This window comes from Capra hircus, chromosome 5 (genome assembly GCF_001704415.2).
Source record: "Capra hircus breed San Clemente chromosome 5, ASM170441v1, whole genome shotgun sequence".
Taxonomy (NCBI): Eukaryota; Metazoa; Chordata; class Mammalia; order Artiodactyla; family Bovidae; genus Capra; species Capra hircus.
Window position 1 is genome coordinate 81,518,712 of NC_030812.1, and position 26,795 is coordinate 81,545,506.

Genomic DNA, 26,795 nt, shown 5'->3' on the forward strand with positions numbered 1-26,795 from the left:
TTGAGTCTAGTTTTCCTAATAACATTGATATGGTAGTTCTACTCTGAAGGAAGTCAAAATCTGTGAATGAAGTAGCTGTTGATACCATAGAAGGAATGACCTCAGGCAAAGCAAAAGAATATTCAAGGTTTATTGTCAAGGAGAATTCTCTTTAATGAATTCTGTGTTGCTACTGTATGCAGCAGCCTTGTTGTCTTTGCATACCTTGGGGTACCTGGATAAAGTCAGGGTCAAGGATAGGAGTGATCTGTCTTAAGTGATCAAATAAGCCAGAAATTGATGAGGCCTCATCTTTAGGGGCCTTCCCAGGTGGCGAAGTGGTAAAGAATCCGCCTGCCAATGCAGGAGATGCGAGAGATGCGGGTTGGATCCCTGGGTCATGAAGATCCCCTGGAGGAGGAAATAGCAACCTGCTCCAGTATTCTTGCCTGGAAAATCCCATGAAGAGAGGAGACTGGCGGGCTAGAGTCCACAGGGTCGCAAAGAGTCGGGCATGAATATGCGACTGAGCAGGCACAGACACATCTTTAGGGATCCAAGACGTCACTAAGGTAGATTATGAAACAGAGAAGGGTTTGTTTGGTTTTCTTGTTATCTCATTTGGCCCCATCGTTGTCACTGGGACAGCCCTTAACTGTCTGGGTCTTCTCTGAGGTTTCTGAGGTAATCTCCAACCTGTAATCTTATATCCTAAAATCTGGGCAGGACACTTAGAGGAAGCATGCTGTTGAAAAACCTGCATTAGTTCTGGCAGTGTTGTAGAAACCTCATGGTCCATAGGCCAGTGGAATTGTACAAAGGGACCTTCTAAAGGAATGACGTACCTGGGATCTACAGCCAACACTGGAAGGTTCCAAAGGTGCTTGTTTATCTTGCTTCTGAAGGAGTTCATAGTCACTCACGATGGATCCAAGTGGAAATAGTCTGCCAGTGTGTGCACCAAAAAGAGACGGTTTCCAACACCAAGAATTTCGGCAGCTGCTTTAACAGTGATTTCAGCTACGTTGGTAGAAAACTTTGAGCCTCCTTGGACCCTAACACTGAAAATTTAAAAGAACACACAGAGTGGATTGTTGCCTTATTAACAAACCGTTACTTTTATGTGGGCCTTCAGAGTGTATTTAGAATGATATAGGCTTCCCAGGTGGTGCTAATGGTAAAGAACCTGCCTGCCAAGGCAGGAGACCTGGGTTTGATCCCTGGGTCTGGACGATTCCCTGGAAGAGTGTATATAATAGTCTCACATGGTTTATTGCTACGTCCAATAACTAGGAGAGGATGGAGGACAATTATTATAATCCCTAATATATAGTTGAGGCTTCCCTCATAGCTCAGTTGGTAAAGAATCTGCCTGCAGTGCAGAAGACCTGGGTTCGATTCCTGGGTTGGGAAGATGCCCTGGAAAAGGAAATGGCAACCCACTCCAGTATTCTTGTCTGGAAAATCCCATGGATAGAGGAGCCTGGCAGGCTACAGTCCATGGGGTCATAAGAATTGGACACGACTTAGTGACTAAACAACCAATATATAGTTGAAGAAACTGAGATTCAAAGAGCTAAGTGAAATGTCCAAAGGAACAGAGTAAGTACCCGATCCAAACCCAGGTGTTTGATGACTTCAAGTCAGAAGATAAGAATTTCAGTGGGAAAGTCATTTTGGAGTTTGAAAGTTTTGAGTTATTTAACTGATCTGAGTTTCAGTTTCTTCAAACAGAAAATGGGTATAGTAATTTCTCTTTCAGAGATTTTTTTTTTTTTTTGGAATGTGGACCATTTTTAAAGCCTTCACTGGATTTGTTACAATACTGTCTCTGTTTTATGTTTTGCATTTTCATCCTCAAGGCATGTGGGATCTTAGTCCCTGACCAAGGATCGAACCCGCACCCACTGCAGGGGAAGGCAAAGTCTTTACCACTGACCACCAGGAAAGTCCCAGATATTTTGAATATGAACTGACATAGGACACTTTGCGAGTCGCCTGGCACAAAAAAAGCCTTTCACTCTACTGCACCTGTCCTGTTCCTTTCTGTCCCTTCTCTTTTCCGGTGACCTCTCCTATCCTTCCCATCCCTGAGCTCTGCCCTGTGTCCTTCCTTTCATCTACCTCGTGTCCTTCCCTTCCTTGCATCCATCCTCTCCTTTCACCCTCCTGTATCCCTCTTCTCCATGCACCTTCCTTTTGCTTTGCTCTCTTATACTTCTTCATCTCACCTCTTTTTCATCTAAATGAATGGGAGATCTCCTCTTAAATGGAAGTATTGACTTGTAGTTCCCACAATTACTAAATACACTCTTTTAAGTAATAGACCCTGATTTGACCTCAGTCCAGAGCTGGGGTCGTGAGGCTAGTGTCTCTAGGAGGTCCTGGCTTTACTGAATGAAATGTCAAGTAATAATCCTCACAGATCCAGAGAGGATCTGAGCATCATACAGCCCTGGTTTACTGTTGAAATGAATAGGCATGCTAAACCCAAAATTATAAAAAAAAATTTTTTAGGTCTTTTAAGACAAGGAAAATAGATTTTATTTCCAGGGTGAAGTGACTAGATTCTGTTCTGAAGGCTTCTGTTTCTTCCCTTCATATCTAAGACCTTCAAATGTGCCAGGGAGCCCACAAGACTTTTCAAGATCCAGGGTCTGCTAACTTCTCCAGCCTCATCTCCTGCCACTGGCCAACTCACCCTGTGTTCCAGCGATGCCAAATTTTGTGTGGTTTCCCACACATATCATTCTGCGTAATGCTTTTGTAACCATCAAAGAGGTCCTTCTTTGAGACTATAGTGCCTCCTTTTCTAACTAGCTAACTTCAACTTTAAAATCCATCATAGACATGATCTCATCCAAAAAGTTTTGCCAACATCCTACCCTCAGCTGGGTTAAGCTACTAATTTAGCCTCTATAACTTTTTCTCTTTTACTGAAGTACAGTTGATTTACAATGTTGTGTTAGTTTCAGATGTACAGTAATGTGAGTGTTTACATGTTATATATACAAATACATATACGTTCTTTTTCATACTCTTGTCCATTACAGGTTATTGAAAGATAGTGAATATAATCCCCTGTGCTCTACAGTAGAACCCTGTTTATTATCTACTTTATATATATGGTGTGTATTTGCTCATCCCAAACTCCTAATTTATCCCTCCCTCTCCCCTTCATTAACCGTAACTTTGTCTTCTATGTTTTTGTTGTGTAAATAAGTTCATTTGTATTATTTTTTTGATTCCACATACAAATGGTATCGTGTGATATTTGTCTTTCTCTGTCTGACATTTCACTTAGTATGATCTTCTCTAGGTCCATCAGTGTCGCTGCAGATTAGCCTTTGCATATTTCATATGGTTCTGTTATTGCATTCGTTACACTGTATTACAGTTTCTTTATTACATTCCTACATACCTTACTGCACTATTAGACTGAGTTCTTTGGCAACAATTTATTCCTATTATTTCCTGCTCCAGGCCTCTTCGGGATGTGGCAAATAGTAAGCACTCACTAAATTCGTAATGAATGAATGAGTAGATAAATGAGCAAAAAAATATGACTGGAATGCAAAAGTAGGAAGTCAAGAAACACCTGGGGTAACAGGCAAATTTGGCATTGGAATGCGGAATGAAGCAGAGCAAAGACTAATAGAGTTTTGCCAAGAAAATGCACTGGTCATAGCAAACACCCTCTTCCAACAACACAAGAGAAGACTCTACACATGGACATCACCAGATGGTCAATACCAAAATCAGACTGATTATATTCTTTGCAGCCAAAAATGAAGACGCTCTATACAGTCAACAAAAACAAGACCGGGAGCTGACTGTGGCTCAGATCATGAACTCCTTCTTGCCAAATTCAGACTGAAATTGAAGAAAGTAGGCAAAACCACTAGACCATTCACATATGACCTAAATCAAATCCCTTATGATTATACAGTGGAAGTGAGAAATAGATTTAAGGGACTAGATCTGATAGATAGAGTGCCTGATGAACAATGGAATGAGGTTCGTGACATTGTACAGGAGACAGGGATCAAGACCATCCCCATGGAAAAGAAATGCAAAAAAGCAAAATGGCTGTCTGGGGAGGCCTTACAAATAGCTGTGAAAAGAAGAGAGGTGAAAAGCAAAGGAGAAAAGGAAAGATATAAGCATCTGAATGCAGAGTTCCAAAGAATAGCAAGAAGAGATAAGAAAGCCTTCTTCAGTGATCAGTGCAAAGAAATAGAGGAAAACAACAGAATGGGAAAGACTAGAGATCTCTTCAGGAAAATTAGAGATACCAAGGGAAGATTTCATGCAAAGATGGGCTCGATAAAGGACAGAAATGGTATGGACCTAACAGAAGCAGAAGATATTAAGAAGAGGTGGCAAGAATACACGGAAGAACTGTACAAAAGAGATCTTCACGACCCAGATAATCATGATGATGTGATCATTAATCTAGAGCCAGACATCCTGGAATGTGAAGTCAAGTGGGCCTTAGAAAGCATCACTACAAACAAAGCTATTGGAGGTGATGGAATTCCAGTTGAGCTATTTCAAATCCTGAAAGATGATGCTGTGAAAGTGCTGCACTCAATATGCCAGCAAATTTGGAAAACTCAGCAGTGGCCACAGGACTGGAAAAGGTCAGTTTTCATTCCAATCCCAAAGAAAGACAATGCCAAAGAAGGCTCAAACTACCACACAATTGCACTTATCTGACATGCTAGTAAAGTGATGCTAAAAATTCTCCAAGCCAGGCTTCAGCAATACATGAACTGTAAACTCCCTGATGTTCAAGCTGGTTTTAGAAAAGGCAGAGGAACCAGAGATCAAATTGCCAACATCCACTGGATCATGGAAAAAGCAAGAGAGTTCTAGAAAAACATCTATTTCTGCTTTATTGACTATGCCAAAGCCTTTGACTGTGTGGATCACAATAAACTGTGGAAAATTCTGAAAGAGATGGGAATATCAGACCACCTGACCTGCCTCTTGAGAAATCTGTATGCAGGCCAGGAAGCAACAGTTAGAACTGGACATGGAACAACAGACTGGTTCCAAATAGAAAAAGGAGTATGTCAAGGCTGTATATTGTCACCCTACTTATTTAACTTATATGCAGAGTACATCATGAGAAACGCTGGACTGGAAGAAACACAAGCTGGAATCAAGATTGCTGGGAGAAATATCAATAACCTCAGATATGCAGATGACACCACCCTTATGGCAGAAAGTGAAGAGGAGCTAAAAAGCCTCTTGATGAGAGTGAAAGAGGAGAGTGAAAAAGTTGGCGTAAAGCTCAACATTCAGAAAATGAAGATCATGGCATCTGGTTCCATCACTTCATGGGAAATAGATGCGGAAACAGTAGAAACAGTGTCAGACTTTATTTTTTTGGGCTCCCAAATCACTGCAGATGGTGACTGCAGCCATGAAACTAAAAGATGCTTACTCCTTGGAAGAAAAGTTATGACCAACCTAGATAGTATATTCAAAAGCAGAGACATTACTTTGCCAACTAAGGTCCGTCTAGTCAAGGCTATGGTTTTTCCTGTGGTCATGTATGGATGTGAGATTTGGACTGTGAAAAAGGCTGAGCGCCGAAGAATCAATGCTTTTGAACTGTGGTGTTGGAGAAGACTCTTGAGAGTCCCTTGGGCTTCAAGGAGATCCAACCAGTCCATTCTAAAGGAGATCAAACCTGGGATTTCTTTGGAAGGAATGATGCTAAAGCTGAAGCTCCAGTACTTTGGCCACCTCATGCGAAGAGTTGACTCATTGGAAAAGACTCTGATGCTGGGAGAGATTGGGGGCAGGAGGAGAAGGGGACGACCGAGGATGAGATGACTGGATGGCATCACGGACTCGATGAACGTGAGTCTGAGTGAACTCCGGGAGATGGTGATGGACAGGGAGGCCTGGCGTGCTGCGATTCATGGGGTCGCAAAGAGTCGGACACGACTGAGCAACTGAACTGATCTGAACATGCAAAGACACCTTATAAACTGTGAGTAATACACGAACACAATAAAAGAGTCAGAAGGCACAAAAATGAAAATCATATAAAATATACAATGTTCCTTTTTACCCCTTCATTCTTGTTGCCCAGTCTCCCAGTTTTCCTCCCTTACTGTTACTATAATATTCTGATGTATTCTATGCCTACAAGGCATACGTGTATTCAGGTTGCTGCCTTTTGAAAGAGAAAAGGAGGATTGTTCTCAGTTAGTGTGTGGTCCATGAGTGTAAAATAAAATGGTGTGAGAAATAAAAACTTAGTTCCCAAGAGTTCACTTATTTGGAGAGTTTGTCTTCCAATTCAAGGAATTATCATAATAAGCTTTGCTCTAAGAGCCTGTTTACTAGCAACATTGCGAAATGTGTCTACTTCCTTCTGTGGTGGTCTTCTATTCCTTTCTCTTTCTCTAGGGCAAGGTTTTACTTCGTCATATCCTGTCTTTGCTCTTGACTAAACTCATAGGCTGAGCATCTCACACAGCTGTCCTGGTACTTTTTAAAATGAGAACACTCACCCCCTTGGAGACGGAATCAAGCTTGTTTCCTTTACGTCATCGCTGTCCAGCACATGAAGGGTAGAGGTGATGGAGGCTGTTCGTGTTTGCTGGAAACAGAAATTCCCAGACACCAGCGCTGTGATTTGGAAATCTCTTCCTTCATCTTCTAAAGGCAGTCCTTGCAAGGTCTTGATAGAAGGGTTATATTCTAGCTATCTTGGCAGTCTAACATTATGAACCAGTGTGACCTGTTAAGTTACATGTGAAATAAAGAACTTGCCTTTAGGAAGACGTTTTACGTTTGTTTGCTTGCTCTGTTCCTGTGACAGAGTACTGAAACAGGAGTTAAAGATCTCTGTTGAGATAGAAACGTCAGTTTAATCATAAACCAGTATTTTTAAACCCTGAAAATAGACATTCTTTCATCTCAGGCTCGTAAAGTCCTTATGAAAAACAAACTTTGAGTAGAAATCATTGAACAAACACTAAACTTTATTAAACTACTTGGACAAATATTATAGTAAAAAAAAATTTACCAAAACCTAGCAGCTATTTAATGATTGACAATTAAGACTTGTGTCTAAAAATGTTATATTCTATTAAATTCAAATACTGAGTTGTTTTTCTTCTTGAACTAAGTTCCTTACAGGAAAATTTATTTATGAGCCTTTTAAAATAATTTCATTTCTTGGTTAGTGCTCTGAGACACCTACATATAAATTATTACATGGACAGCTTGGAAAGCTTGAACCATTTTTTTTTTAATTTTTAAAATTTTTGTCCCTTGTGTTATACAGTAGGTCCTTGTTGGTTATCCATTTTAAATATAGCAGTGTGCACATCTATATATCCCAAACTCCCTAGCTTTCCCTTCCCCGCTATTTTCCCCCTTGGGAACCATAAGTTCATTCTCTAAGTCTGTGAGTCTATTTCTGTTTTGTACCATTTCTTTTTAGATTCTGCATATAAAGGACATCATACAATGTTTCTGCTTCTCTGTCTGACTTACTTCACTCAGTATGACAATCTAGGTCTCTCCGTGTTGCTGTAAATGGCACAATTTCATTCTTTTTAATGATCCCTGTTTATTTTTAATAACTGCAAGAACACAGTGCTGAACAGATGGTTAAAGATACTTAAATGCTTACCTGAAACTAGTTTATTTTCCCTTGGAAAGCATATGGAAGAATTGGATAATAGAATAATTTTCCAATGATAGCACCTGTGTCTGGCTTGCTATGAAGAGTTTGGATCTCGTTGCATGAACAGTGAGTTGTCACAGCCAGCACATTCTCAGAGACAGATGTTAGCACCAGCCCCAGAGGTGATATGGTTGAAACTCTTCTGATCCAATTCAGGGACAACAAAGGGGTGCGGCGAGGTAGGCTCCTCTGTGTTTCTTACTGGTATCCATGGCTCACTTGGGTAACTGGATATCACATTACTGAACCTCAAACTGCCTAAAGATAAAAGCAACAACATTTAAGCTCAGCCCATTAGCATTTCTAACTTATGTTCAGAGCAATATTTAAGGGTTAGAAGCCTTTTGCTTTCACATATCATTTGTATCAACTAGCAGAGAATGGAAGATTCCCACTGTTTCAAAACATCACTGCTCCATGGTGACAGTACAGTGAGAGAGAGGGAGGCCACTGATGCATTTTGACAGTCAGGCTTGTGTGGCTTCCTTCAGTGATTTCCATCTAGCTCTACCTAGAGTTAATGTGGGGCTCACAAAAGGATGTTGATGTAATAATCCAATAAAAAACAAATACAAAACAGCAACAAAAAGCCTTCTGCAAAGAAACAGACTTATCCCATTTTCATCTGTGCCCCCATAATAGAGGTCAGAGGGTTTTAGGCATCCCTGTCCCTCATTTTCATCATAACGACCTCCCTTTGGGAAAATTTCCTCCACCTATTTCGTGACCAAATGATGTAGTGACCCATCACAGTCACCCACCTCTCTGGCCAGGCAGGTGAGCAAATAACTATGGGTTGCTCAGTCAAAATCCTCAGTGCCTCTTGCTGTTGGGAAAGACCAGGTTTAGGGAGGAGACCGAGGCTCGACTTCTACTGCGTTCTGGGGTTTTATATGGACATGCTGGGACATAAAATCTCTCCCTTCCCTCTCAGGTTGGTTGAATGTTAACCTGCGGCTTCTTATCACTGCTCCTTCCTCTCCCCACTCCGCTTCTCTCATCGCCTCTGGTTTCTGGAAATTATAGAACAGCTCAGTCACGCACAGGCACTCTGAAAACAGTCGAATAACCCACAGTGCGAGCTACGCTTTGCTCCTTTTCGACTCCCAATGGACTGGTGCTGTCTCCAGCATCTTCTTCAGGTTGAGCGCAATGTTACGCTTAACCGGTAGAGAGCGCTGGAGAGACGCTGCAGGAAGAAGGAGGCGTCTGGTTTCCGGGAGCTGTTAACGCTTTTGCCGGTTCCTGCTGAAGGACTCAGCGAGATAGTGTGTGAAAGAGGATATCCAGTGCGCTCCTTACTCGCCACACGGTGTCCCTTGGTGACCTGGCAGCCCGGCCCAGGCCCAGCTGGCCACTAACCGTGACTCACCCGCCTGGACGCTGGCACGTTCCAGACGTTCGTCAGCAGTGGTACCCAGACCCTCGCTATGCATCCGCCTGTCGGCCTTGGAGCATCTGTACCCCGGAAGATTGTTTCTGGCTGCCGGGTGACAACCCAGTAAACATCCCTGTCATCTCGGGGGTGGCAAGCATCCTTTTCTCTAAAGAGATCTAAACTCTGCTCTTGGAGAGTGGACCTTCTCCAGGTTTTCTCTCTCTTACGCACTGCCCAGCAGCCCTAGGTATACTTTAGAATCTTTCTTACATCTTTTTAAAGCTATTCTCCTAAGTTAATAATTCTTTACATAAAACCTTCCCTTTTCAAATTCCTGTGTGTCCTGTTTCCTGATTGTCCAGACTGACTCACCCCTTATTCTTAATATTACTTTTAATTTCTTTAATTAGCTTGGTTCTTTCCTTATCTTCAGGTTGGTCATGTTTTATTATTACTATCCCACCACTGAAGTCTATGTAAAATGGGAGAAGCAATGCCTTTTTTACCTGTTATTATGTATATGGAAGAGTTTGTAAATTATAAAGTGATATTTTATGTTTGTTATTTTTATTATCTAACAGCCCTTCTACCTTATTTTATTTACCGTCACCCCTTCTCTGCTTCCAGGTCATTGGTTCCTGACTTTTGCCTTCTCTCTATACCTTACCTTAGCTTTTCATACTTATGGGTTCACCTTGATCTCTTGCTGGAACTCTAGGCTTAGTGTCTCCATGACTGTCTGCAGTTATTCTACACTGTCTAGATTATGGAAAATAATGTCCTTAATTTTTAATTTGACAATCAAGACTTCATTTATTCAACATTCATGAGGGCCTGTGATGTGCAAGACACTGTTGTGGGTGCTGGGCATCTAGAAGTGAACAAGATAGGCAAAGCCCCTATGTTTATGGAGTTTACAATCCACAATTTAACCCTAATCTTGCCTTCCAGACTCATCTCCCTGGTTTAACGTGTGCTCCAAGGGAAGTAAACATCTCCTGGTCATTTTCCTGCCTGTCTCAATTATTAAAAAAAAAAACAAACCTGAAATGATCTCCATCCTCTCTGTCTATCTGCACCCTATGTTTCAAGACCCAATTAAAAACCATCATGAATCTTCGGTAGACAACTCCCAAAGCACTTAGAGCAGTGATTCACAACTTTCCCAAGGCTTCTCTGAGAGTTAAAATATGCCCTTTTTGTAACAGCAGCCAATATTACCCTCAGTTGGAAAGGGGAGGGTTTTTGCCAGAATTTCAGTATGTAGGGGTGTGTGTGTGTGTGTGTGTGTGTGTGTGTGTGTCTGTGTGTGTGTGTGTGTGTCTGTGTGTCTGTCTGTGTGTAAGTATATGTGCAGGGGCCGGGGGTGGGAAGCATGTATAATTTGAAAGTCTTCTGGGTGATTTCAATATATCTCCATAGAAGGACCTGGCTTCTTCCTTGTTGAGAATCACGGGTTCTGTACATTATGTTTCTCAGTGAAATATGTGCAGCTTTTAAAACAGTTTCTATTATTCAAATTCTCATGTTTCATCTTCTTAATTGAATGGAAACACATTAGGAAAAAGTTCAGTGGGTCTGCTACTTCTTGAGATTCTTCCCTGCCCACAATTCCTACTTGTATGTAATATACACAGAATGTCGAGAAATATTGAAATGATTATTGGTTTTACTTGTAAATTGCAAAACCAAAGCAAAACAAAATAAAATACTATTTCCCTTAACAACTATTGACCAAGCTTCCCCCCTCCCACGTTTTTTTTGTTTTTGTCAAGGGATTCTAAGTCCATTCCCTGGCTTGTGCCTCACACTTAATTTTAGACTAAAAAATCAAGGTTATATCTAAATATAAGAGGTAAAACTATAAAACTTCCTGAAGAAAACTTGGGAAAAAACTTTACGACCTTGGATTACACAAAAAATTCTTAGGCTATAAGAACCACATAATTACCAAAATTGTTTATTTCTTTTAATGTTGACAATATCAAATGCTGGCAATAATGTGGGGAAACATTGTTAATAGTTTCAAAATGGCACAGCTACTCTGAAAAACACACTGACCATTTCTTACAGAGCTAATCACAAAAATACAGAATTTATCAAACATACAGTTTATTATTATTGCTGGTGGCAATATAACATTTCAGAAACCCAAATTTGAAATTACTTTAAAGATTAGCATTTTGCTTTTTAATGAGGCAATTTCTCCTTAATGTATTTTTTCCTGCACTTAGCTGTCTCTTCTTTAGATAAACAGTCCCACCTCACTTAACTGCCACAGAGAAACCACTTCCCACCCTTTGGGCTTTTCAGTTGCTTATCTTCGAGCCTCTTTAAGTTCTCCAACAGTCTTTCACATGAGCAGAATGAAAGGAAACATCAAGGAAGAGTTTCATCTTGTCTAAATATAAAAGACTGCTTCACTTAAATGATGACTGGGAGAAAATGTGGCCAAGAACTAGCAGCATTTGATGCTGCCTTTGGGAAATGAGCTGACAGCCTGAGCACGACTGCCAGCCCTGCAGGTTTCCCACGTCTGCTGGGATCTGCCTTCGAACTCCCTGTGGAGAGGATGGGGTTGTCAGGGGGGCGTGCTCATGTGTCTCAGAAAGGGAATGTGGACCCAGACAAACTGCCATCTGTTTCACTGAGCTTAATGACCCAAAAAAGTTAGACTCCGTCATTCTGATGAGTCCTGAAAATAGAAAGCTCCCTCCAGCCAACAGTTTGTATCCTTCTTATTAAGCATTTAAGGCTTTATCAACAGCATGATAAATGGAAAGTGGGGGAGGAATGGAAAGCTCTGAATTGGAGGGAGTTAAGAAACTTGGGTTCTTCTTTCTTTCCCAATTAACTAGCTAGTACACTTCCTTTCTTGGCGTCTCAGATTTTGCAGTTGTTGAGTTAGAGACGATCGGACCAAAAGTTCCGTGTGGTCTCTTTCGGTTCTTAGATTTTATGATTCTGTAGTGATAGGTGACAAGAACTTTGAAGTGAACCCTTCTCCCCGTGGCAACCATAGGAGAGTTAGCAGGAGTAACTGCACTGGCTTGCTTGGCTGTCTTACTTGGAAGCACTTCAGTGACCCCTGAGGGCGAAGAGATTGAGCACTTCAAATTCCATTTCATCATGTACACTGTCAGAGAAAACTGAAGACAGATTTATGGATAGCTTGAGAATATGTGCTTGAGTATTTTAGAGAGTTACTGTTCATTTAAATAGGTAGGAACTTAATGGGCTCTTTCTAGTCTCTGCGACATGTGATAACAGAAAATAAATAATAGAGTAACTTTGCCAGAGTGTTAGATTCTGGGTTCCTTTGGTTGATGAACAGGATGATCCAAGAAGTAAACAACAGAGAATGAGCTCATTCTTAAAATCTTGATTTTTAGGTACTTTTCCAAAAGAAAAGTATATTTCATGTGTGAGATCTAAAAACCATAACAATTAAAAAGTCTTTGGATAGAAAATTCATAAAGTTTTGAGCTTAAAAAGATTTGAGGTGTTTTTTTTTTTCTTCCCTCAGAACTTCAGCAACACATAGATAGACACACTGTTTGCAAGTGGTTGCCTAGTAACTGCTTATTTACAGTGACTATGGGGACCACTTCCCTGTAGCCTGACTCTAAAACTAGAAAGTTCAGGGAAAACACAAACACTAAATGATTTATTTCATTGATCATCAGTTTGATTTTCAGACATTCTGTAATTCTTATGTTTTAAAAGTACCAGCTTTAAACAGTGGATTAAAAAAATACAGTGTGATATTTGCTTTGTTTTAGTGGGAAAATAATGCATTTTCATTTATTTTGGTTATTGAAATATTAGGATTGTATAAATAAATCTTATTACGTCCTTTCTCTTTGTGCTGCCTTTTCTGCCTCCCTTCTTTAATATTGCTGTCTTTCAAATTCATCACGTTTTCCCTTATTTGAGTCTTTCACATGTACTAATTAGTATATTGAAAAGCAGAGATATTATTTTGCCAACAAAGGTCCATCTAGTCCAGGCTATGGTTTTTTCAGTGATCATGTATGGATGTGAGAGCTGGACTGTGAAGAAAGCTGAGTGCCGAAGAATTGATGCTTTTGAACTGTGGTGTTGGAGAAGACTCTTGAGAGTCCCTTGGACTGCAAGGAGATCCAACCAGTCCATTCTAAAGGAGATCAGTCCTGGGATTTCTTTGGAAGGACTGATGCTAAAGCTGAAACTCCAATACTTTGGCCACCTCATGTGAAGAGTTGACTCATTGGAGAAGACTCTAATGCTGGGAGGGATTGGGGGCAGGAGGAGACGGGGATAACAGAGGATAAGATGGCTGGATGGCATCACCAACTCAATGGACATGAGTTTGAGTGAACTCCGGGAGTTGGTGATGGACAGGGAAGAGTCGGAAATGACTGAGCGACTGAACTGACCTGAACTTAGAAATGATAAGCTCTGTGTCTCTTATTTTGGTGGTTATTCCGATTATTTTAATGTGAACACGTGTCAGAGTGTATAGTTGTTCAATAATTTTACCTTCCAAAAATTACGAAGAGTTCAGAGTTTTGTTATTGTTGTTTTTAGCCATACAGCATGCGGAATCTTAAGTTTCCTGACCAGGGATTGAACTAGTGGACTGTCAGGGAAGTGTCAACCTTAGAATGTTTTAATTCTGGTCACCCTCCACCCTCTCACTATTTGTAAGGTACTAAAATGGTGTTTTAGGCTAATTACTCCCACTGATTTTTATAACATTACAATCAATGTAATCAGTTATAAACAATCAATGTTGTTAATTTTATCCTTCTATCACCAATGTCTTTGTTACCATTTCTTTGAAATAGAGTCCTTCCTTTAATCCTTGGTGAGCTCTTTGGTAGTAGATTCTCTGTTTTTATTTGTCTGAAAATTATTTTCTCAAGGGCGTTAATAATAGGTTGTCAATTGTTTTATCTCAGCCTGTTGAAGATACCCCGCTGGCTCTGGCTCCTGTCACTGCTGTTGAGAAGTCAGCTGTCAGCCTAGCTGCTAGTCCATTATGGGTGGCGCACCTTTCGTCTGTGCGCTGCTGGAGGCATTTTGTCTTTTGGTGTTTTGTGGCTACGATTAGGCATAGAATGCTTTTTTTCCATCCTGCTTTTCGTTTTGTTTTCATTCGGTTTTTCTGGATTTGTGCCTTTTAAGCATTCTGGGAAATTCCCAGCCATTATCCTGACCAAGTTTTTCTTACGTATTCTAGTACATCACTCTGGAATGATAGTTAGACCTCACTCTATACTCCATGCCTTTTAACTTCTATTTCATATTTTTCACCTCTGTCTGGGATATTTCCTGAATTTTTTTTGTATGTTTCTTTCCATTCTCAAATTCTCTCCTCGGGTATAGCTAACCGATTATTCCTGTCCATTGATATTTTACAATTCAATTGTTGATCTCTAGAAATTCTGTTTGGTTCTCTTTATTTATTTATGTATTTATTTTCACTCCTGCATTTTATTTTATTTAAATTTTATATTGGAATATAGTTGATTAACAAGGTTGTGTTAACTTCAGGCTTACAGCAAAGTGATTCAGTTATAATGTACATGAATCTCTTCTTTTCCTATTCTTTTCCCAATTAGGTTATTACAGAGTATTGAACAGGATTTCTTATGCTACACAGTAGGTCCTTGTTGGTAATCTATTTTAAATTTAGTAGTGTGTACATGTCAATTGTTTGGTTCCCTTTAAAATCTGTTTGTTCATCTGTGGAGTTTGTTGTTCTTTACTCATATTTTGAGCTTTCACATTTATTTATTTAATCATATTAAATATATTTATTTTATATCTGTGTCTAATAATTCCAACATCAGAAGTCTTTGGGGGTCTTTTTCCCCTGTTGTTTCTGCTATCTCCTATTCATTGTGCCTTGCTTCCTTGTGCAAGGAATTGTGCAAATTCATTTGTGAATTACTCCTTTTCCCTGGGTCTTTTTTTTTTTTTAATTGAAGTGTAGTTGCTTTACAATGTTATGTCAGTCTCTGCTGTACAACCAAGTGACTCAGTTATACACATATATACATTCTTTTTTTGTATTCTTTTCCATTATGGTTTATCACATTATATTGAATATAGTCTCCTGTGCCATACACCTTGCTGTTTATCCATTCTAAATGTAAAGTTTCTTGGATCTTTATCTATGGGAATTTTTGTGTCCTAGATTTTACTCTCTTCTGCCAACCATTTAGGAGACATATCACCATTTTAAATAAAATTGTTATCTTAAGAAGTTTTATTTATTTATTTGTTTGATTCAGTGGCAAACTGTAAATCACAATTCAGGCTATAAATCTTTGTGAGAATTAAGCTGTTATTTTCTGTCAGAGAGGGTTTTTACTTAGTTAGGAGACCTGAATATTTCTTTCTTTCCTGTTATTTTATCCATCATTTTATTTGTTTCTAGTAAGAGAATCATTTAGGGCATCTAGTCTGCCATCCTGCTGGAAATGGAATAATCTTATGAAATTCCAAGTTGAATGCAACTTATTTTTGTCACTAGAATTTCTTTCTTGACACGAGGCACCAGTGACTAAAAAGTCACACAATTCGGACCAAGTTTAGCAGAAAGAGTAAATGAGAATTGTTACAACATAAATGAGAGTGTAGTTCTATTTTTTGTAACATCCATGGACATAGAACCTGACACTTGCCAAATTTCAGAATTTACTGTACTCAAGATCTGTGTCATTGACTTTAAAAAGTGAAATGTGAGGGTTTAAAAAAATATTTATGTATTTGACTGTATCTGGTTTTCATTGGGTCATGCAGGATCTTTTGTTGAGATGCTTGGACTCTCTAGTTACGCCACGTGGGCTTAAGTAGTTGTGGCATGCTGGCTTTGTTGCTCTGCTGCACGTGGGATCTTAGTTTCCGAACTGGTGATTGGACCCATGTCCCCTGCATTGCAAGGCAGATTCTTAACCACTGGACCACCAGGGATGTTCCTGATGTGTGAGTTTTGAAAGAGACTTGGATCCCTCCTGGTAGCTTAATGTTAATAAACAAATTATACTGATTTAAGTGCAAGATCCATTCTGGGAGTGGTTTATACTTGATACTGGATCTGAAGGTGTAAATTCCCAGTGATGGATACAGCCAGGTGTGTTGTGCTGACACCCAGGAAAACATTCCTCCTTGCCTTCCCTTTTTTCTTTTGATGCTCAGTTGCCCATGGTCAGAAACAGGTGTTACTTTCTGAGAACAGTTCTGAAAAATAGTTCACCTCAGAAATTTAAGTGAACAAGCTATTCAATGCCAATAGAAAGTTGGTAAATACCATATTCCTAGGAATAATGCAAATGGCTGTATACCTGTTTCAGCCTCTATGGGGCTTGATGAAACCTGCTATCATCTCAAAAGATCCTCAACACAATAACAAAATGAAGGACACCACATATTCAGCTACTGCTTGCTGTAGCCTGCATAGACCCAAGATTTCCTCAAGCTTAAAAATGCTATCATTTCTTTGAGTCACTGCAGACTATTAATAGAAGCTTCCACTATCTCTGGGAATCATTTAACTGAATGCAGCTCTCGCTGTAGGGAGAGTGAGTGGTCAGTGATGAGACCACTCTTATTCCCCAAGTCCTGTTCAAATAGGCCATCTAGAATGTTGGTCAAAAGAAGACAGATAAGCAGTTCAGAATCACAGAGGAAATGATCTCACCAATAATGGTTTATTCAATAATTAAAAAAATATTTACTGTGTATCTTCTGTGGTCTCTGGCATTGTTCTAAGTGCTAGAAATATAGTAGTGAGGAAAACAACCCCATTCTTACAGCTCACAGTGCTGGAGTAGAGGACAGATGAGAAAAAACAGATGAGTCCATTACTAGAGGTTTTTTTTGCCTATACTCAACAGGATCCTAGTTCCCCGAGCAGGGATCAAACCCACACCTTCTGCACTGGAAGCACAGTCTCAATTACTGGACCACCAGGAAAGTGCCCCATTACTAGAGCTTAATGAAGGCTTTAACAGGGGAGGTAGAGGCTGCTACCCAATCATCTTGGTGTGCACTCTGCTGGTCCCACATGGAGTTTTTCAGCCAAAACTGTACTACGTCACAACACAGCATAGAAAACAGCCTTCCAGGAACTATCTCCCCAAAATGAAGCAATGCAGAGGGTGGGGTGGGAAAAGGAGCAAGAAACGATGATGAAAATATTGTAATTATTTGACCTTTCAGGAGAAGTTTCAAACATATTAAGAAAGTTTGTTTAATAAGCAAAACATTGGTACAGTGTTCTGGCACATGGCATTTGTAGACAAAACTGGGAAAAAGGAAGTAAAATTTTTAGTTTGGAATTGAAAAGCCAAATTTTAATATTTTTCTATGTTCACAAAAAATAGTTCGTTTTAAAAATTAAATCCTCATGTAAAGAATTTTTTAGGGCCATGAAAATACCATCATAATGATGGACACATGTCATTTACATTTGTCCAAACCCATATGGACTTCCCAGGTGGCACAAGTGGTAAAGAACCCATCTGCCAGTGCAGGTAGGTATAAGAGACCTGGGTTTGATCCCTGGGTTGGGAAGATCCCCTGGAGGAGGGCATGGCAACCCACTACAATATTCTTGCCTGGAGAATTCCCATGGACAGAGGTTGGTGGGCTACAGTCCATAGGGTCACAAAGAATTGGACACGACTGAAGTGACTCAGAGAGAAAAACCCACAGAACGTAAAACACTAAGAGTGAACCCTAACGTAAACCAGGGGCCTTGGATAATCATGAAGTGTCAGTGCTGGTTCATCAGTGTAGCAAATGTACCCCTTTTGTTGATAATGGGGGAGGCCATGCCTCTGCTGGGGGGAGGAAATAACGGGAAATCTCAGTATCTTCCAATCAATTTTGCTGTGAACCTAAAATTTCTCTTAAAAAAAAGGTTTTGTTTCAAACAAGAAAATTTGCCCCTTGGTTGTGTGCTCTGACCACACCCCCTTATAAAGCAGCCATATAAGTGAATCAGATATTACAGAATAAAAAGCCCATCAACACACAGTGTCTTAAATGAATAAGAGTGGCTCTAGCACTAGTATGTGTTAGCATTTTCTTGGGAATAATGGTTGTAAAAATTGCTCAGTTGGGTCCAACTCTTTGTGACCCCATGGACTACACAGTCCATGGGATTCTCCAGGCCAGAATAACAGGGAGTGGGTAGCTGTTCCCTTCTCCAGGGCATCTTCCCAACACAGGGATTGAACCCAGGTCTCCTGCATTGCAGGTGGATTCTTTACCAGCTGAGCCACAAGGGAAGCCCAGGAATAATGGTTAAATAAAACTTAACACTCCCATTGGAACATTAAGAACATTTTTTCTCCTTTTTCAGTTGTCAGACACAAGAGCTGGCTTAATCACCAGCCCCCTCTTCCAAATGCTCCTTATCATTTGGTTGTTGCTGCTTGTCCCACCTGGCTACTCTTTGTTCTCTCTGCTTGGGCTCTGAAGTTGTTAGTTTTTTGCCAACTGTCTCCATGATGACTGGTAGGAAATAATTGATCCTTCCTTCATTGTTTGTAGTGAAAGCCTGTCTCCAGTTCTATAAGCTTTCCACTGCATCTTGCCTAGAGAAGACAAGAGAGACATAATTTCTCCCTGGGCCCTGGCCATCTGACCCATTCCCCAAGCATTGTTTTCTCTACATCAGGAGATTGGGGCAATCACCATTCACCCTGAGGGGTAGCAGATGAAGGGGATGTGTGTGGGAGTGAAAAAGCCTAGTTTTAAAGAGAGAATATTGTGGGCACCATGCCAACCAGAATAGCCTAGATTAATGAGAATTTTTTTTCATATTTTCAACACTATTCTGATCAGCCTGCCTTTCTCATCACTAGTCCTTTCTGAGATTTTAACACTATTCTCTGTTCATATGGAAACAAATATCTATATTTCGTTTAAAACCATTACATCATCAAGAGGGCAAAGTTTAAAGTACTTGACCTGTTTCTGAACATTGTTACAGGGCTGTCTTAACAAATGAGACATAGAAGAATGTTTTCAAGAGTCCTAGGACAATGCTATTTCTTAAGATATAGAGTATACCTTTTCATGAAGATGGCGCCGAAGGTGAAGAAGGAAGCCCCTGCTCCTCCTAAAGCTGAAGCCAAAGCAAAGGCTTTGAAGGCCAAGAAAGCAGTGTTGAAAGGTGTCCACAGCCACAAGAAAAAGAAGATCTGGACATAAACTACCCTCTGGCGGCCCAAAACACTGGCTCAGGAGGCAGCCCAATATCCCTGGAAGAGCGCCCCTAGGAGAAACAAACTTGGCCACTACGCCATCATAAAATTCCCCCTCACCACCAAGTCAGCCATGAAGAAAACAGAAGACAGCAACATACTGGTATCCACTGTGGATGTCAAGGCCAACAAGCACCAGATTACACAGGCTGTGAAGAAGCTCTGTGACATTGACGTGGCTACGGTCAAAACTCTGATCAGGCCTGATGGAGAGAAGAAGGCATATGTTCAGCTGGCTCCTGACTATGATGCTTTGGATGTTGCCAACAAAATTGGGATCATCTAAACTGAGTCCAGCTGGCTAATTCCAAATATAAAAGTTTTCACTATGTGGAAAAAAAAAAAAAAAGATATAAGCTATACATGGGGTGCTGTGGGGAGTCATGGATGCTAGTCATAGTCTTGATAGTCACATTTTATTCATTGGTGTGAAATTCCAGGTAAGTGTGGCCTGCACAGGTGTTGCCAAAACTCAGCCTCTGTTCAGTGGTGCCGAATAGAAATGTGAGACTGAGTTTTGGGTGACGTAGAAAGAAGAGTAGCTGCTATTTCTTTGCTAGACAAAGGGGCCCGCAGTGGGCGAGTGCACTGAAGACAGTGCCCTGGAGGGAGCAGTGAGGAGTTTTATAGTGTTCAAGGAGCAGAGCATGATCAGCTCTTGGACTGATTGACATCAAGGTGGAGTTTCAAGCATCATCCATCTTCTGGTTTCAACCAGTGTAGGGTCTGTATTCTTGTGGTCAGCAGTTTTCATCTGAGTGGAGGGTAGAGAGGGTGGTCTGCCTCCCATAAAATCAACTTAGGAATGTGTGTCAGGCCTTTATCTATGTCTTTCAGGGAACTGGGAATATGATGATTCTGTGATATGGCAGAATTATCGTCTAAATTATTACCAGTTCCCTAGCCCAACAGCTCTTCTTTGTTTCTACATCTTCACATTTCCCAATCATTAACTCTTGAGTCAGCATTTTACTTCAAAAGTCAAGGACAGAGGGGCTTGTACACAGTTCCACAGGGACCAGACCTGACCTTTTTCTTTACCTCATACTCTACACTCAAATCCTGTTGATTCTACTTTCAAAATATAGTGTGTTCCTAAATCAATCATGTCTCAACATTACATCTTAGTCCAAAACATCATTATCTATTTCCCGGGCCACTGAAATAGATTTTACTTCCAGTACCTTTGACCACTTTCCCATCCACCCAGCTGTTGGGTTGGGCCACTGAGTCTCCTAAGGTTCAAATGACAAATCTTTTTCAAGGAAATTGGCTTGCTGGCTCGTCCGTCCCCTGAGTTGTTTTTGCCTTATCTGCACAGTTATCCCTCAGTCATCCTTGATGAATGGGATCCAGGTGATGTATGGGATACTAGAGATGACTACATAAGTAAGAATATGGAGCTGCTGGGACTTTGCTCATGGTCCAGTGGTTAAGACTCTGTGCTTCCAATGCAGGGGCCACAGTGGGTTCCATTCCTGGTTGGTGAATTAAGATCCCATATGCCCTGTGGTGGGGCTTCCCAGGTGGCTTAGGGGTAAAGAATCTGCCTGCAATGCTGGAGACACAGGATGTGCGGGTTCGATCCCTGGGTCAGGAAGATCCCCTGCAGGAGGCATGGCAACCCACTGTAGTATTCTTGACTGGAGAATGCCATGGACAGAGGAGCCTGGCGGGCTATAGTCCATAGGGTCGCAAAGAGTTGGACATGACTGGAGCAACTGAGCATGCATGCACGTGCTCTGGGGTGAGGCCAAAAGATTTTTTTAAAAATGAGTAGGGATCTTCTATGGAGCGTGGAGCACACAGAGAAGAATCATGAAAAGTTTGTGTTGGACAGGAGGATTTTTTGCACCAATAAAAGACTCTCATCTTAACAGTTTCTGCTTCAAAATAAACAAGTTCCAGGACAAAAGTTTAATATGCTCTAAAGGGGTGTAAGCTGAAGGTCACATAACTCATGAAGAATAAAGTCCAGGAGTTTTCAAGCAAAGATAAACATGAGGCTATATACGTAAAGTTGGGCTTCTGCAGGTGGCTCAGTGGTCAAGACTCTGCCTCCCAAAGCAGGAGATGTGGGTTCAGTCCCTGGGTCGGGAAGATCCCCTGGAGAAGAAAATGGCAACACACTCCAGTATTCTTGCCTGGGAAATCGCATGGATAGACTAGCCTGGAAGGCTGCAGTTCATGGGGTCTCGAAGAGTCAGACACGACTAGTGACTAAAGAGCAGCAGCGGCATACACAACAAAATAGGGTCACCAAAGGCCCGTCTAGTCAAGGCTATGCTTTTTCCAGTGGTCATGTATGGATGTGAGAGTTGGACTATAAAGAAAACTGAGCGCTGAAGAATGGATGCTTTTGAACTGTGGTGTTAGAGAAGACTCTTGAGAGTCCCTTGGGCTGCAAGGAGATCCAACCAGTCCATCCTAAAGGAGATCAGTCCTGGGTGTTCAAAGCCGAACACCTGATGCTAAAGCTGAAACTCCAATACTTTGGCCACCTTATGCGAAGGCTGACTCATTTGAAAAGACCCTGATGCTGGGAAAGATTGAGGGCAGGAGGAGAAGGGGACAATAGAGGATGAGATGGTTGGATGGCATCACCAACTCAGTGGTTTTGGGTGGACTCCAGGAGCTGGTGATGGACAGGGAGGCCTGGTGCTCTCTGGTTAATGGGGTTGCAAAGAATCAGACACAACTGAGCAACTGAACTGAACTGAACCACACTATTTGAAGAATGACTATCTAATGTGGACACAATTATAGTAAAGTGAATGCCACTCGGCAAACTAAACTGTACAAGAAGCCTGCTTTTCTACAGTCCTACACTCTACCTGCTTAGCTATGGCAGGGAGTATAGGAGTCTGTTCTTCTATAACCTAATTTCTGTTTGGACCCCCCTTATTCCAATGCAGCAGGAATTAATCTCTGTCAGTTCAGGGATTTCCTCCCACATTTCCCAGAGTTGCATCCAATTTTTGGAGAATGTTCAACGGACGAGAGGTTGGGAGTGGAAGTACAGGTTTGAATCTGACCTCTGGTCACCATCTGCCCACGCTGGCGGGCATCACAGGGATGGCCGACACTGGGAATGGGAAAGACCTGCCACCCCAGCTCCCACAAGGACCGCACCTTCAGTATCTATCTGCTGGGCACACCTCACAGTCATTTTTCTAGGCTGTTCCCAGGAACCCCAAAACCTATCTGGAGCTTTGGTAATGCCTCCTTCCCACCTGACTCTTGAATGAGTGAGGGAGAAGGGCCGGGGGTGGGGCCATCTCAAGGCCACATTAGCATTTATGTTCCAACTTCTTCCTACACCAGGAAATCTTTGTCAGGGATCCCATCCTCTACATTACTGAGTAGATTTCTACATCTTATTTATGCCCTGCATACTTGCCATTCTCTTTGGGGTGTTGAAAGCCAAAAGCAGCTCATTATTTTCTACTTTCTGTTAATGTATTCTGCCCGAGGGTGTGCATGCTCGGTCACTCAGTCACGTCCGTCTCTTTGCGACCCTATGGACTGTAGCCCTTCAGGATCCTCTGTGGGATTCTCTAGGCAAGAATACCGGGGTGAGTTGCCATACCCTCCTCCAGGAGGATCTTCCTGACTCAGGGATCAAACCCAAGTCTTCTACACCTTCTGCATTGGCAGGCAGGTTCTTTGCCACTAGCATCACCTGGGAAGCACCTGGCCTGAGGATAATAGAATTCAGATAACCTGTCTGCTGTTTGGAAGTCATTAAGAATGAAGAAGTAGAGAAAATAACAGAGGAACGCATTGGCTAGTACTTTAAAAATGTATCCTACCTCATAACTTTCTATTGATTAATTCTGTAACAGAGGTATGAAGCATAGACTGGAGTGGCATCTGAAACAGACTAAATCTCTTGATGCATACTAAATGATGATTACATGCTCTAATATGATACATGGGAGCTCTTAAAAATATTATTTGCAATAACTTAGAATGTCATTAGATTATACATGGTCCATTTCTGCTGTGATCAGGCCATAGAACGCTAGGCTAATCAATTGCTTAACTTTCTAAGCATAGATTTTCCTATTTGTAAAGTGGGGATAATAACCTCTACTTCACACAATTTTTTGGAAATTAAATCATGTTAAATAATCAAGGTGATGCATCACTACCATTAAGTAAGCTCTCATTTGTTCATTCGTCCATTTATCAACTCATGGCTTCACCCTTTCTGTCATCAGGTACACATGCCTTACTCCTGTACAGCAAGACTACAGCCACTGTTATTTGTTTGTTGTTGTTGTTGTTGTTGTTTTTTAAATTAAGGTGGATGGCTCTTTCTTTCTTTCTGGCTGCCTCAGATCTTAGCTGCAGTTCCAGCATGTGGGATCTTTGTTGCAGCATATAGATCCTTCATTAGGGTGCATGGGCTTCTCTCTAGTTGGGGCACATGGGCTCAGTAGTTGGAGTGTATGGGCTTAGTTGCCCTGGCACACATGGGTTCTTAATTCCCCGACCAGGGATGTCCCCTGCATTGGAAGGCAGATTCATAACCACTGGACCACCAGGAAAGTCCCCAGCTGCTGTTAATGAAGCTTTTGCCATATATATACAAACAGGTCTTTGGGTGCGTGTGCCTGCCCTAGCCATTTATCAAGTCAATTATAGATAGAAGCCCTAAGTAAGATCAGTGAAGATAAGCCCTGGATTCACTATTCCCAAGGATCCTATGAACAACACTCATGACTAGGGCCTCCGCATTGCCCTTACTGGTTTTCAGCAGATGAGTAGTTTAGAACAGAAATAGTAACTTATGGACAACAACATCTCCCTCACCTTTTGTGTATATAAATATTATCAATGATACTTTACAGGCTTCACATAGAGACTTGGATGAGATAAACTCTTAGATCTAGAGCGGAGTTCATAACTATTCTTTCTCTTTTCATTGCAGTATAATTTTTATACAATAACGTGAACTGATCTTACATGTTCAAGTCAATGAATTTTTGACAACTCTATACACCACCCTGAACAAGAATTAAACATTTTTATCACCATCCCCACAATTTACCCTCATGGGCTTCCCCGGTGGCTCAGATGGTAAGGAATCTGCCTGCAATGCAGGAGACACGGGTTTAATCCCTGGGTCAGGAATATCCCCTGGAGAAGGAAACGGCAACCCACTTCAGTATTCTTGCCTGGAGAATTCCATGGACAGAGGAAGCTGGTGGGCTACAGTCCCTGGGGTTGCAAAGAGCCAGACACGAATGAGCAAAAGCTAGGAGTTTACTTTCATGCCCCTTTCTAGTCAATTCTTCTCCCAATATGGCTGAATTTTTTTAATTGTGAGAGTCCCCACATGTTCTTAGGGATGCCTTCTATTTTAGTTATCATTTGAATTCTCACAACTTTCATCTGTTGGAAATAAACTAATGAGGGACAATGCTTGCTGCATCATCTCAAAATCCATAACTATCCTGGGAGGTTGGAACTATTCCTCCTTTCATTTTACAGATGAGAAAACTGAAGCTTAATGAGATAAAGTCAGTTACCCAAAGGTCAAAACACTCTGAAGTGGCAGAGCTGGAATTTGAACTCAGATGGGTCTGATTATAGAACTTTTATTTTTTTTAAAGACACATTTATTTAGCATCATGATCAGACTATTACATTTAGCATCAGTAGCATGGGTACAAAAAAAACCAAGTAAAACACTTCGTTGGAATGATTTACACTTTCCACAGGAGAGAAACTAAAATAACCTGTTATACAATTAGTCGCAAACAGAGTCCTGGAGGTTTCTCATCCATACATGTGAGTATTGTCTAAAACATGTCTTCTTTGTTGCAGCTAGGCCCCGCCACCACTGTGCCTGGCTGAGTTCTCAAGTCTGTTGTAACCTGTGGCTTCCCTGTCACTTGTCTGACTATCCTTTCTTCCTAAGCTTTGTTTCCTGGCAGTAATGAAAACCTTCTGTCGCTGCCATAGATACTGCTGGAACTGCCATAGCCACCTTGGTTTCATGGCTTGGCAAAGTACTGGCCTCCACCACCACAAGGGCCTGAACTTCTGCCTCCAAAGTTTCCTCCTGTCATGGGTCCAAAATGTGAAGCTTGGCTGTTGTAACTGCCAAAACCATTGTAGCTTTTGCCACCTCCAAAATTGTTTCCGTCATCACCAAATCCATTATGGGGCTTCCCTGGTAGCTCAGCTGGTAAAGAATCTGCTTGCTATGCAGGAGACCTGGGTACAATCCCTGGGTTGGGAAGATCCCCTGGAGAGGGGATAGGCTACCCACTCCAATATTCTTGGGCTTCCCTGGTGGCTCAGACGGTAAAGAATCTGCCTGCAGTGTGAGAGACCTGAGTTTGATCCCTGGGTTGGGAAGATCCCCTGGAGGAGGGCACAGCAACCCACTCTAGTATTCTTGCCTGGAGAAACCCCATGGACAGAGAAGCCTGCGGGCTTGAAGAGTCGCACATAACTGAGCAACTAAGCATAGCACAAATCCACTGTAGCTGTCCCCACTGCCTCCGCATCCGCCACCAGCACAGCTGCCACCAAAGGCACCTTGACCACTGAAGTTTCCTCCTCGACCAAAGTTGTCATTCCCACCGAAACCACTAGCCATCATTCATTCACCAGCTAGTGAAGCCCTAACCATCTCTTGCTTAGCTTAGGCTTTCCTTACTTCACAGTTGTGGTCATTCACAGGGTAGTTGATAGTCTTGTCTACAGAGTCATGGTACCAAAGGTTATGAAAGCGAAGTCTCTCTTTGCCACTGCTTCGGTCAGTCATGATTTCAAACACTTCAATTTCCCTATACTGTTCAAAATAACCTCTCAGGTGATATTCTTCAGTGTCTTCTTTAGTGCCACCCATAAAAATCTGTTTTTCACAGTTAAGTGGGCACCAGATCTTTGAGAATCTTCTCCTGAGACGGCTCTCTTGGGCTCCACAACTCCTCCATCGCCTTGCGTGGCCTGGCCTTCCTGGCTGCATCCACCTCCTCCACAAGGCACATGTGACAAAGCCGAAGCCTCTGGAGTGCTTGGTGTTTGGAGCCCTCATTACCATACAGTCTGTGAGTGTTCCCCATTGCTCAGAATGGCTCCTCGGACTCTCCTCAGTTGTTTCAAAGCTCAAAAGTCTGACGGAGAGCTTCCACAGCTGTTTGGGTTCTTTGGGAGACTCTGAGTTAGACAATCATGCAACAGCGAGGGTGGGTGGAGACTTTAATGATGCTTACTGGGCAGTGTTCATGGGCAGAAAGGCTGGAACTTGACTTTTAAATCACTATGCTAAAGAGCAGGTATATCTTGAGGTTTGGCTCATGACTGCAATTGTCCTGGGTCTGAATTTGGGGCATTATGACATCTGCTATAGATAGCATTAGTCACTCAGTTGTGTCTGACTCTGTGACTCCATGGACTATAGACTGCCAGGCTCCTCCATCCATTAAATTCTTCA

At 41.6% G+C, this 26,795-nt stretch overlaps 2 pseudogenes; one reads left to right on the forward strand and one right to left on the reverse strand.

Moving 5' to 3' along the window:
• On the forward strand, positions 19,152 to 19,671 carry LOC102183855 (annotated as a pseudogene).
• On the reverse strand, positions 25,251 to 26,531 carry LOC102184127 (annotated as a pseudogene).